This window comes from Erinaceus europaeus, chromosome 10, assembly GCF_950295315.1.
Source record: "Erinaceus europaeus chromosome 10, mEriEur2.1, whole genome shotgun sequence".
NCBI classification, from domain to species: Eukaryota; Metazoa; Chordata; class Mammalia; order Eulipotyphla; family Erinaceidae; genus Erinaceus; species Erinaceus europaeus.
Window position 1 is genome coordinate 37376300 of NC_080171.1, and position 14397 is coordinate 37390696.

Below are 14397 nucleotides of genomic sequence, written 5' to 3' on the forward strand. Positions count from 1 at the left end.
CCAAAGTGGTGTTCTGGCCTCTCTTCTATCTTATGTAAACCTAACCTCTCCTCCCCTCCCCTCTCTTCCCCTCCCTTCTCTTCCCCTCCCCTTTCTTCCCCTCCATTCTCTTCCCCTTCCCTCCCCTCCCCTCTTCTCTTCTCCTCTCCTCTCCTCCCCTCCCCACCTCTCTCTCTCTCATTATAAATAAATTTTTTAAATACAAGTGCAGTGGCCAGGCAGTGGCACACCTGGGTAAGAACACATCTACAGTGCACAAAGACCCTGGTTCAAGCCCCTGGTTCCCACCTGCTGGGGAAAAGCTTCCTGAGCAGTGAAACATAGCTGCAGGTGTCTCTCTGTCTTACTCCTCCTTATCTCCCAATTCTTTTCAATTGCTGGCTTTCTCTATCCAGTAAATAAAGATAATTAAAAATAAATATTTAAGGGCCCCAGATCAAATAGATAGTGTTTACAGTCAACTATATTTATATACTTTTCCCATATTTGAGAGCTACTCTCTTCCCTGATCCAGCTTTCTGTCAATCTTTTCATTCAATTCTCTTGTATCTTTGTTGACTCTCTGCTTTGTTGATCTGTCTAAGTGTGAGAGTGGGGTATTGAAGTCTCCCACTATTATTGTATTACTATTGATGTATTTTTGAAATTCTTTCAGTAAGTGCTTGATGTATTTAGATGGTCCCTCATTGGGTGCATAGATGTTAATAATTGTTAAGTCTTCTTGGCTGATTGATCCTCTAATCATTATGTAATGTCCTTGCCTATCTTTTATTACCTTATTTAATTTAAAATCTATTGTGTCTGAGATGAGAATGGCTGTTACTGCCCTTTTTTGTGGTCCGTTAGCCTGTATGACAGTTTTCCATCCTTTCACTTTAAGTCTGTGTTTATCTTGTTGTGACAGGTGGGATTCTTGCAAGCAGCATATGGCTGGGTTATGTTTTCTGATCCATTCCCCCACTCTGTGCCTTTTGATGGGTGAGTTTAACCCATTGACGTTTATTGATATTATGGATTTAATGTATTGTAGTGCCATTGTTTAAAAAATTTTTTTTTGTTTGCTCTGATATATTGCAGGTATTATAGTGAGGTTCTTGTTTATAAAAGGTCTTTTAGAACCTCTTTCAGGGCCGGTTTGGTGACGGTTGCCTCCTTTAACTGTTGTGTGTCTAAGAAGGTTTTGATCTCTCCATCTAGTTTGAATGAAAGTCTAGCAGGATATATTATCCTTGGTTGAAACCCTTTTTCATTCAGGGCTCCATAGATATCTTGCCATTCCCTTCTGGCTTTTAGAGTTTGAGTGGAGAAGTCTGCAGATAATCTTATGGGTTTTCCCTTGTATGTGACTTTTTGTTTCTCTCTTGCAGCCTTTAGGATCCTTTCTTTATCCTTACTCCTTCTCATTGTGACTATGATGTGTCTTGAAGTCTGGGTTGATTCTGTTTGGTACTCTCTGGGCCTCTTGAATCTTGATGTCCTTTCTGTCATTCAGGTCTGGGAAGTTTTCTTCTATTGTTTCCTCTAGAATGTTTGCTTCCCCTTCCTCTCTTTCTTCCTCTGGCAGGCCAATTATATGAATGTTACTTCCTTTGAGATCATCCCATATGTCTCTGTTGTTGTTTTCAGTGTCTCTCAATCTCTTTTTGAGCTCTTTCACCTCTTTCTTAGTTTTCTCTAACTCATCCTCTGTCTGACTAATTCTGTGTTCTGCTTCTGTTAGTCTGCTTTCCCTTGCCTCAGCTTCTTTCTTCATTACAGCTATTTCAGCTTTCAGTTCTCTAATTGCCTCAAGATAATCAGTATTTTCCTTGGGGGTTCAACTGTTGTTTCCCTAATACTGCCATTCCTTTCCTCCAATGTTGTTTTCATTTCTGTGATTAATAAGTTTATTATTGCTTGCATACTTTTCTTATCTATAGTTACTTCTGGCTGATTTGTAGTTTCTTCTGGGCTCTTGTCTTCATTCATTGGAGTAGCAGCTTTATCTGTTTTTGATATACCCATTTTTTTGATTTATGTGTTTCTTATTTTTATGCTCTGTTGTTCCTCAGTTGTTGTGTCTTGAGCACAAGCAACACTGTACTAAATACCTTTATGACAAATGCACTCACCAACCTCAGGAATTACAGTAGCAACTGAAGCAAGTATTGAAGCAGTTTAATTACTAACAGTTAGCCAAACAATTTCTCCAGTCCATGAAAAAATAGTAACCAAATCCCAGTGAAGAAGAAAGAGAAAAGAAAGAAGGGATAGCAAGAATAGACAGTTATGCAAATCTACTATCCACTGTATATTCTAGGAGTCACAAGAGGGGCAAGGGAAGTAGAGCAGAGATACACACATAGAGAGTCCACTCTTAGTCAGATTTCTTCCACAAAATAATTCACAAATTCAGAAAGGCAAAGAAGAAGGAAGAAGTGTATGACAAGAAAATAAAAAGAAAAAAGAGACAAGAGAGAGAAAAGAGAAAAGATAAGAAAAAGAGCTGTAATTAAAGAGCAATGAAAGGAAAGGGTCTATTTTTATTATTTTATTTTTAATTTAATTTTTTTAATTAGCTAGGAGGAGGATGGAGGGGAGATTCTGTAGAGGAGGTAGGAGTAACGAGACAAGTTCCTCCCACAATAGATAAGATGCCCACTACCCCAGCAATGAAAGATTCCCTAAGAGTTAATTCTGATCAACCTAAAGGGGGGGAGATATATGCCTTTATATAATATTAATAATAAAATAGAACAGGGTAAAAAAAAACTCTGTCCCAGATTGCCTCAAGCCTCCTGAACAGAGGCAGCTGATTGTTAAGAAAAAAAGAAAAAAAAACCCTCAGGACTAGACAAGGATAGCAGGATTAGACAGTTATGCAAATCCACTATCCACTGTATATTCTAGGTTTTAGCTAAAGGAGGAAGGGAAGTTGAGCAGAGATACAGGCAGAGAGACTCCACTCTGAGTCAGATTTCTTCCCCAAAATAATTCCCAAATGTGTATCAGTGAATTCAGAAAGTTGAAGGATTAAGGAAAAAAGGATGACAAGAATGAGAAAAAGAAAAAAAAAGAAAGAGAGAAAAAAGAAAAAGATAAGAAAAAGAACAGTAATAAAAGAGCGGTGAAAGGAAAGAGTTTTTTATTTATTTTTTTATTATTTAATTAGCTATGCAGGGTGGGGGAGGGAGGGGAGTTGCCTGATCAGAGGCAGCTGGTTGGCTACTTAGAAAGAAAAAAGGCCAAAGTTTTCAGAAGGGAATAGACTTAGAATGAATGATACCCCCTGGTGGGACAGGAATCTTGGTAAAGAAAGAAGCTCAGCAGGGGAGCCTGCTAGGAGCTGGTCCCCAGGGATTGGTTATGGGGGGGGAGCGGGGGGGGGGTGCACTTTGGGAATAATAAATAAAAAAAGGTTTTCCCTTTCTTTTTACTCTATTTTTTAACCCAAATTAAGTTATAGTCACCTCCTTGGTGTCACCGCTAGGACCTCTTATTGACTGGCCTAATAAAGGCAGAAAATCCTACCATTTCCCATTGATTTGGTCGGAGCTCAAGCCACTAGCAGCTTCTCAGTCCGCCATCTTCCGGGAACCTCCCCTGATCCAGCTTTCTAGCCCTCTTTCCAGCCATGATGGGATACGAAGTTCTGGTGGTGGGAACTGTGTGGAGTTGTACCCCTCTTATCCTATGGTTTTGTCAGTGTTTCCATTTTCTAAAGAAAAACTAAAAATATATAAATATTTTAAAAAATACAAGTGCAAAATTTTGCACTTTAATGACAAGTAACCCCAATTCTTCTATGGTTCAATTGTCTCAAATATTCATTCTAATAAATAAGATATAGACTTATTAAACTATTTTTCTATGTTGGGTCAACATTAATAGATCAACCAACAAAAATAATAGTCACATAATAATGTGAAAATATCAATAGTATATTAAAATGTCTTTTTAAAAAGAATTTGACCTATACTGTACTATATATTGCAGGTTAAATTTAACAGGTTTTATCCTATAGTTTAATAGTTTTAAAAAATCTATTTTATGAATTATATGTATTATAACTTTACTGTGAACCAATAGGAATTATGTTGTGAGGTTACAAGCAAATATTTGAGTCTCTTTGGCTCAAAAATGCTGTTAATTGCAATTATGTGACCTTGAGCAAGTTATATAAGTACTTTTCATATAAATTACTTTACAGCTAATATAGGCACCTATTTTATAGTACCTAATTTCTGTAAAGATTAACTAAACAATGTAAAAATGATAAATACTTTAGTTGTCCAAAAACTATTTGCTCATCTCTTTAGTATGGTGTTATCATGGAATTACATACATATCCCATCCCCCCTTGCATCCAGAGATAGCATGTGACTATTTCTCACCACTGAATTATGAGTAGAAATTATATGTATCTCTCCCAGCCTAGGCCTTTTAAGAATTACTCTGCCTTTTCTCCAACTTATACCTGCCAGAAGCAAAAGACAGCAAATATTAGGTGAGAGAAGACCAATGTAACAGAAAGAGCCTGGGTCATGGAGTTACTATGAAAAAACAAGCTACCATAACAGCAACACCTATTTATTTATTTATTTATTTATTTATTTATTTATTTATTTTTACTTACTTATTTATTACTTATTTATAAAATTGAAACATTGACAAGAACATAGGATAAGAGCTCTGTATCCCATCCCCTCCTGATAGCTTTCCTATTCTTCATTCTCCTCTTGGAATATGAAGAATTATGGGAGCTTTGCGCAGTGGCAGTATCGTAGCCAATGAGGTTTATCCAAGGCATGATTATTGCTAATTGATAATTATGGGGTGCAGAAGGTGGAAGGTGGAAAGTGTAACTTCTGTAACTGCTTCCCCACTGAACGTGGGTGTTGGCAGGTTGATCCATACTCCCATGCTGTCTCTCTCTTTCCCTAATGGGGCAGAGCTTTGGGGAAGTGGAGCTCCAGGACACATTGGTGGGGTCTTCTGCCCAGGGAAGTCTGGTTAGCAACATATTAGCATCTGGAACCTGGTGGCTAAAAAAGAGTTAACAAATAAAGCCATACAAATTGTTGATTAATCATGAACCTAGAGGCTGAAATATTGCAGATGAAGAGTTGGGGTCTCCGTTTTGGAAAGAGCTAGTAGGTCTATTTTAGGTATATTCCAAAGGGCTCATGACTCAATTAGTTTTTGCCTGAACCTGACATCTGATATGCAGGTGGACCCAAGTTATTGTCTGGGGAGATGATGTCATGGCTGAAAGAGGGCTAGAAGCTGGATCAGGGAAGAGAGTAGCTCCCAGGGAAAAACATATAAATACTGTTGACTATAAACCCCATCAATTTGATCTGGGGCCCATATTCAGCACAGAAGCCTATGTAACTTCTATATACCTGTATGTCCAAACTCGCACTCTATGGTCATAAGTAGGAATGTTCCAAGTTACACCAATTTCAGAACCCATCTTCTTCAGGTGGTATATAGAGTATGTTATCCAACCCCCCTTCGGAGGATGGAACATTCTCTATCATTGTTGATCCACATTGAGGGCAAGGTCCTATGGGGGCCCACAAAAGGGTCCATTAATGTTGGTCTTGATGGATGTGACCAGTGATAATGGAGAGAGGGATCTATGTGAGGTCTAGGCCTATCATGTCTGTGTGGTAATCTCAGGACTCCTGACTAGGGCCCTAGCTAATGGGGTGGCCTGATAGTGACTAAAGAGTCATCATTAAGGTATGCCAGTCCTTGCCCATATTCAACTTTTGTAGTCCTTACTTTGATAAGGTTAGCTTTGGAGTGACTGAGGGAAGTATAATAGGATGTAGGTCTAAGTAGAAAGGTGTCTTTTTAGGTCATTCTACTTGCTTGCTTCATTTATTTATATAATAGCTATATATAAGCAGCACCTTTAAACTAAGGAAAATTGTATGTCATAAGAAGCTACTAAAGTTACATGACTTTTATTTGTTAACACAGTCAATATTATCTAACCAATTCATCTTGCAAAGAGCTCGGGAATGAGCATAACATATTATACATTCTAAAATTTCAGTATGTCTTTCCCAAGAATCTAGACATTTTTCATCTATCTCAGTGGTGACTCAGAGGATAGAGCACAAGACTTACATGAGTAAGGCTTCAAATCTGAGTATACTGGAACAGAGTGGTATGATGGCCTACTTTCTCCCTCACTGTTAAATAAATAAATAATGGGATCAGATCTAGCATGTAAAACTTCACCTAAATGACTCCAACTTTGATTCATATTATGACTCTGGCATGTTCATTAAACACTTCTTGTGTAAATATCTAGTATATTCTGGACATGATTCTAAGTTCCAACTCTCTGGTTAGTGACTGAGACAATCACATTCTCATTTTCATGGAGTTTCTATTCTAATTTGGCAAGACACAATGTAAATATTAAGTACTATATGTATAAATAAACAAATAAAATGGTTTAAGATACTATGATAGAAAAGGTGCTGGGGGAGACGTTTTTCTCTCCTCTCCTCTCCCGGATCAACTAGAAATACCAAAGTAGACCACTAGGACTGAAACAAGACAGTACTAGAATGAGTTCAGGAACCCACCAAATGACCAAATCTGGAGCAGCAGCAGGGAAGCACTTTGCTGACACCAGGGGACAGAGAACTAACCAGGAAATTCAGGAAAAGACCTATACCTCTATGGCATAGCAGTGGGGCTGTGAAAGTCTCTTTGCATAAAACTGGATTATTTCTGCCACACGCTGCTTGATCTCTTAGTCAGGAATCAGTGATTAAGCTAAGAAGCCTACTTATAGTTTAAAAGCCCTCAGGACCCCATAGCCTACAGGAAAGAAAAAGAATAAAAGAGGTTTTTAAGCCACTGAGCCCCAAATCAGAGATTAAAATAATATTGAAACAACTGTTAAATTCCATAATAGGACACTTTAATTACCTTACTTAGACACAAGTCAATCCAGGCAAGAGTGATCAGTAATTTGAAAAGTACTGAGAGAGGGACCTCATAACATAATATATAAAATGGGGAAACCAACAAGAAATATTGGAAAAATGAACCAGGAAAAGAATCCAGCTAAAAGCCCCCCAAAGGGTGAAGCACAAAATAATGAGGTCAACATCCATACACTAGTTAAGGAAATAATCAAAGGAGTGAGTAAAGAGTTTGAAAGAATTGTCATCAGAAACACAGAAACAGCAAATGAGACTCTGGAAGAAACCACTAATTATCTCAAGGTTATCAGAGAACTGAAAGCTGAAATAGCTGAGCTAAGAACACAACTAGCTGAACAAGCTAAAACAGTATCAGAACAGGGTAACAAAATAGATTAACTCCAGAAAAAAGTAGAGGGGGAGAGAATAGAATCAATGAGGCTGAAGACAGAATTAGCAAAATTGAGGATGAATTAGAGACACTAAAAAAGAAATAAGAGATCTCAAAAAGAGATTAAGAGATATTGAAAATAACAACAGAGACCTATGGGAGGACTACAAAAGAAATAATATACTCATTATTGGCTTACCAGAGGAAGAAAGAGAGAGTGAGGAAGAAAGCATTCTTCAGGCCATAATAGCTGAACACTTCTCTAGTCTAGACCACATCAAAGACATAAAGGTTCAAGAAGACCAGAGGGTCCCAAACAGAATTAATCCAGAATTAAAGATACAAAGATACATCATATTTAGAATAGAAAGGAATAAGGATAAAGAAAGGATCCTGAAGGCTGCAAGAGAAAAACAGAGTCACCTACAGAGGAAAGCCCATAAGATTAGCAGCAGACTTCTCCACACAAACACTACAGGCCAGAAGAGAATGGCAAGATATCTATCGAGTACTCAATGAGAAAGGTTTTCAACCAAGAATACTGTATCCTGCTAGACTGTCAGACTAAATGGAGGCATCAAAACCTTTGAAGGAATCAACTATCACCAAGCCTGCTTTTAAAGAAGTTCTGAAAGGTCTCCTATAAACAGTCAGACCACCATAAATAGGCCATATATCAGAACACTCTAAAACTCTACATAAATGGCATTAAATTATCTTCAAACTTTGATATCCTGGGCTGAATTCACCTATTAAAAGACACAGAGTAGGAATATGGATCAGAAAACACAACCCAACAATATGCTGTCTACAAGAAACTCACCTAACTCAACAAGAGAAACACAGACTCAAAGTGAAAGGATGGAAAACTATCATACAGGCCAATGGCTCAGAAAAAAAGGGCAGGAACAGCTATTCTCATATTTGACATAATAGAGACTTTAAAATAAATAAGATTTTAAAAGATAGGAATGGACACTACTTAATGCTCAGAGGATCCGTCAATCAAGAGAGCTTAACAATTATTAACATCTATGCACCCAATGAGAAGCCATCTAAAGACATCAAACATCTACTGAAAGAGCTACAGCAATATATTAACACCAACACAGTCATAGTAGGGGTCTTCAACACCCCTCTCTCTCAACTTAACAGATCATGCAGGCAGAAAATCAATAAAGACATGAGGGAGCTAAATGAGATAGATAAATTAGAACTATTGGACATTTTCAGAGTCTTTCATCCCAAGAAAATGGAATACACATTTTACTCAAGTCCACATGGTCATTCTCAAGGACAGACCATATGTTGGGCCACAAAGACAGCATGAGCAAATTCAAGAGCATTGAAATCATACCAAGCATCTTCTCAGACCACAGTAGAATTAAACTAACACTTAACAATCAACAAAAGATTAGTAATAGCCCCAAAATGTGGAAGCTCAACAGTACACTCCTTAACAACTAAGGGTCAAAGAAGAAATCAAGGGAGAAATCAAAATGTTTCGAGAGTTCAATGAAATGAAGACACAAGCTATCAAAATATTTGGGACACAGCTAAGGCAGTACTGAGAGGGAAGTTCATAGCCATACAAGGGCACATTAGGAAACAAGAAAAAGCATAAATAAACAGCCTGATTGCACATCTTAAAGACCTAGAAGAAGAAGAACAAAGGAACTCTAAAGCAACCAGAAGGACAGAAATCACTAAAGTTAGGGCAGAAATCAATAACATTGAGAGTAAGAAAACCACACAAAAGATCAATGAAAGTAAATGTTAGTTCTTTGAAAGAGTGAACAAAATCAATAAATATTTACACAGACTCACAAAACAAAAAAATGGAGAAGACCCAAATAAATCAGATAGTAAATGAAAAAGGAGATATCACAACAGACACCACAGAAATTCAATATATCATGCAAGGCTTCTATGAACAATTAGATGCCACCAAGCTAGAGAACCTGGAAGAAATGGACGATTTCCTAGATACCTACCATCTTCCAAAACTAAGTAAAGAGGAAGTAGATAACATGAACAGACCCATCACAGCTAATGAAAATAAAACAGTTATCAAAAATCTTCCCAAAAATAAAAGTACTGGACCAGATGGTTTTACAAATGAATTTTACAAAACCTTCAAAGAAGAGCTAATACCTCTACTTTTAAAAGTCTTCCAGAAGATTGAAGACATTGGAATACTCCCTTCCAGCTTCTATGAAGCCAACATCACTTTGATACCAAAAGCAGACAGGGACGCAACCAAAAAAGAAAACTATAGACCAATATCTCTGATGAACATAGATGTGAAAATATTGAACAAAACTCTAGCCAAGCAGATACAGCAGTATATTACAATGATTGTTCATCATGACCAAGTGGGGCTTATCCCAGGCATGCAAGGCTGGTTTAATATATGTAAATCAATCAATGTGATCCACCACATCAATAAAAGCAAGACCAAAAACCACATGGTCATATCAATAGATGCAGAGAAAGCATCTGACAAAATACAACATCCTTTTATGATCAAAGCACTACAAAAAATGTGAATAGATGGAAAATTCCTCAAAAGAGTGGAGTCTATATGTAGCAAACATACAGCCAACATCATACTCAATGGTGAAAAACTGGAAGCATTTCCCCTCAGATCAGGTACTAGACAGGGCTGCCCACTATCACCATTACTATTCAACATAATGTTGGAAGTTCTTGCCATAGCAATCAGGCAGGAGCAAGGAATTAAAGGGACACAGATTGGAAGAGAAGAAGTCAAACTCTCCCTATTTGCAGATGACATGATAATATACATAGAAAAACCTAAGGAATCCAGCAAGAAAATTTTGGATATCATCAGGCAATACAATAAGGTGTCAGGCTACAAAATTAACATTCAAAAGTCAGTGGCATTCCTCTATGCAAACACTAAGCTAGAAGAAAGTGAAATCCAGAAATCAATTCCTTTTACCATAACAACAAAAACAATAAAATATCTAGGAGTAAACCTAACCAAAGAAGTGAAAGACTTGTATACTGAAAATTATGAGTCACTACTCAAGGAAATGGAAAAAGACAAAAGAAGTGGAAAGATATTTCATGTTCATGGGTTGGAAGAATTAACATCATTGAAATGAATATATTACCCAGAGCCATATACAAATTTAATGCTATCCCCATCAAGATCCCAATCACATTTTTTAGGAGAATAGAACAAATGCTAAAAATGTTTATCTGGAACCAGAAAAGACCTAAATTGCCAAAACAATCTTGAAAAGAAAGAACAGAACCAGAGGCATCACACTCCCAGATCTCAAACTGTATAATAGGACCATTGTCATCAAAACTGCTTGGTACTAGAACATGAATAGACACACTGACCAGTGGAATAGAATTGAGAGCCCAGAAGTGAGCCCCCACACCTATGGACATCTAATCTTTGACAAAGGTGCCCAGACTATTCAATGGGAAAAGCAGAGTCTCTTCAACAAATGGTGTTGGAAAAAATGGGTTGAAACATGCAGAAGAATCAAACTGAGTCACTATACTTCACCAAATACAAAAGTAAATTCCAAGTGGATCAAGGACTTGGATGTTAGACCACAAAATATCAGATACTTAGAGGAAAATATTGGCAGAACTCTTTGCCTCAGAAAATATTAAAGATATCTTCAATGCAACAAATCCAATTACAAAGAAGACTAAGACAAGCATAAACCTATGGGACTACATAAAATTAAAAAGCTTCTGCACATATAAAGAAACTACTACCCAAACCAAGAGACCCCTCACAGAATGGGAGAAGATCTTTACATGCCATACATCAGACAAAAGGCTAATAACCAGAATATATAAAGAACTTGCAATTCTCAACAACGAGAAAACAAATAACCCCATTCAAAAATGGGGGGATAACATGGACAGAATATTCACCAGAGAAGAGATCCAAAAGGCCGAGAAACACATGAAAAAATGCTCCAAGCCTCTGATTATCAGAGCATTGCAAATAAAGACAACAATGAGATACCACTTCACTCCTGTGAGAATGCCATACATCAGAAAAAGTAACAGCAGCAAATGCTGGAGAGCTTGTGGGGTCAAAGGAACCCTCCTGCACTGCTGGTGGGAATGTAAACTGGTCCAACCTCTGTGGAAAATAGTCTGGAGAACTCTCAGAAGGCTAGAAATGGACCTACCCTATGATCCTGCAATTCCTCTCCTGGAGATATTTTAAGGAACCCAACGCATCCATCCAAAAAGATCTGTGTACACATATGTTCTTGGCAGACCAACTTGTAATAGCCAAAACCTGGAATCACCCAGGTGTCCAACAACAAATGAGCAGCTGTTGTGGTATATATATAAATAATGGAATACTGCTCAGCTATAAAAAATGGTGACTTCACCATTTTCAGCTGATCTCGGATGGACCTTGAAAAATTTATGTTACATATAATAAGTCAGAAACAGAAGGATTAATATGGGATGATCTCACTCTCAGGCAAGAAGTTGAAAAACAAGATCAGAAAAGAAAACACAAGTAGAATCTGAACTGGAATTGATGTATTGCAACAAAGTAAAAGTCTCTGGTGTGGGTTGGTGGGGAGAATACAGATCCAATCAGGATGACAGAGGACCTAGTGGGGGTTGTATTGTTATATGGAAAACTGGGAAATGTTATGCATGTACAAACTATTGTATTTACTGTCAAATGTAAAACATTAATTCCCCAATAAAGAAATTTTTAAAAGAAGGAAAAAAAAAGAAAAAATGCTGGGGGAAAGGGAGACTATTTCTTTTTTATTATTGATTTAATAATGATCAACAAGACTGTAAGATAAGAGGGGTACAATTCCCACCACCATAGTTCCATATCCATCCCCTCCATTGGGAGCTTTCCTATTCTTTATCCTTCTGGGAGCATGGACCCAAGATCATTATGGGGTGCAGAAGGCAGAAGGTGTTTTGCTTCTGAATAGCTTCTTCACTGGACATGGGCACTGACAGGTTGATCCATACTCCCAGCTTGTTTCTATCTTTCCCTTATGGGGCAGGGCTCTGGAGAGGTGCAGTTTCAGGGTACATTGGTGAGGTCATCAGCACATCTCATCTTCTCTATTCTTACCTTTAGGTTCCTGATTATTAAACAATTTGTTCTGCTTTACATCTTAAAGCTTTTTCAGCCACCAAGTTGCAGATGCTGCCATGATACCAACCTGACTTCCCTGGGGAGATAATTTCTGATAGGAAAATTCCATTCCCAGTGAGTGATAAAACTGGGAACCAAACTCTAGGAATACACTAAGAGAACCCAAAATTTAAATGCTAACATGCCACCCTCGTCTATGTACCATCAGACTGTTGTGTAAAGCTTCAGAATTTACTTAGTATTACCTTAATAAGGGTTTAGAAGTCTTTGGACTTCTAAATTAAGAAGTCTTTGGACTCATAACTAAGAAAACATAATTTATCAGAGTATGTAAGTTTCTTTAAAACTTTTTATTACCTTTATTCATTTATTGGTTAGAGACAGCCAGAAATTTAGAGAGAGGGGGTGATAGGAAGGGAGAAAGACAGAGAGACAGCTGTAACCCTGCTTCACCACTTACAAAGCTTTCACCTTGCAGGTGGGGACTGGAGGTTCAAACCAGGGTCCTTAAGCACTGTAACATGTGCACTCAACCAAGTGCACCACCACCCAGCCCCTGGGATATGTAACTTTTAAAAGAATTTAAAATTAATCACAGTTACATTATATATATATATTAGTTGGGGGAAAAAACCTACACAAGTTAATCAAAATCCCTTGATCAGAAATATCTACTATAAACTCTTGTGCCTTTAGGCTATGATTGAATTACAGTGTGTATTAAAGTTGGAATCATTTTGGATAGATCTGATCCAAATATTTGCTTGATTGTCTATTTCTTTAACAAGGAAGGAGGGGGAAGACCAGAAGGCCACTGTGTCCCAGCATATGAAAACTCAAGGCCTCATTCATGCAAGCCCTATGCTCCACTTTCCCAATCATCTGAAAAAGTGGCTGAAAATGTTTTACTTTCTGTCATTCACATTTCAGATGTGAATACATTTAGATTCAGTTATGCAACATCTGGTATATCCCATGAAGCATCTGGTGCGCTAGGATTCTGATTTAAGATTTGTTTCCCTTCCTTCTTTTCTCTTTCCCTCTCTTGTGTCCTTTGGCCCAAGGTAAAATAACTCTGTTTCATTCTTCATGTACTGTAAGGTCTCTCCCTACACTTCAACTGGAAGCACTATTAGGAAAAATCTGTTCCAATAATTCTGCTAAGAGTTTCCTGCAAACTTAAACTTAAAGCGACGTTTAAATGAATTTGTCTGTAGTAAATTGCTACAGGAATCAATAAGTCATTCTGGATCATTCTCAATTTCTAAAGAGAAAAGTATTTATTTTTCTAAGATGAGACTGGATAGAAATGGGGGTGATTTGTATGGGTTGAAACATAGCTTACTGATTAAAAATACCTCTTTTCCTTTATTACTCCTAAAAGATTAAGCCATGTAAATTTTGGAATTAAAAGTTACATATATCTGTTTGGGAGGTCTCCAAAATCTTAGAGAAGCATTAAATATCCCATCTGGAGTTATAACAATTTACAACATTTTGAAGTTAGGATTTCATCTCAAAAAAATAGTTTGAAAACCAGATCATGCTTCTTCTGCTAGTATATAAATACATGAGAATGTTCCAGAAAAAAAAAAAAATCAACTCCCTTATCTCCTCCAGTGAAAATAAGTAACAAAAATATATAAGCCATCATTTTAAGAGATGACTGTTAACTGGTAACACAAATCCATGAATTTTTTCAATAATGACTTAAAATAGTGAAAGGGATTTTTAAAATTCTCCTGAGAAACTAGAAAGAAAAAAAACACCAAAAGATCAGGAGTCCTATGAGACTACATTTGTTTACTTTTACCTCACTGAGTCACAATACAATTGGAATAAGTCTATGCCTGTTGTAGGTTTGGAAGACATGACCGCTAAGACATCAGAATATTTCATTAGGAATGTTTTAATGTAACCAGGAATTAACC

At 37.2% G+C, this 14397-nt stretch overlaps 1 non-coding gene across 1 annotated transcript; it reads left to right on the top strand.

Moving 5' to 3' along the window:
• The first annotated feature begins 4740 nt into the window (after positions 1-4740).
• Positions 4741-4883, top strand: LOC132541007 (U4 spliceosomal RNA). Its single transcript, XR_009552202.1, has one exon. It is a non-coding gene; the product is annotated as a U4 spliceosomal RNA (small nuclear RNA).
• Positions 4884-14397: the final 9514 nt, after the last annotated feature.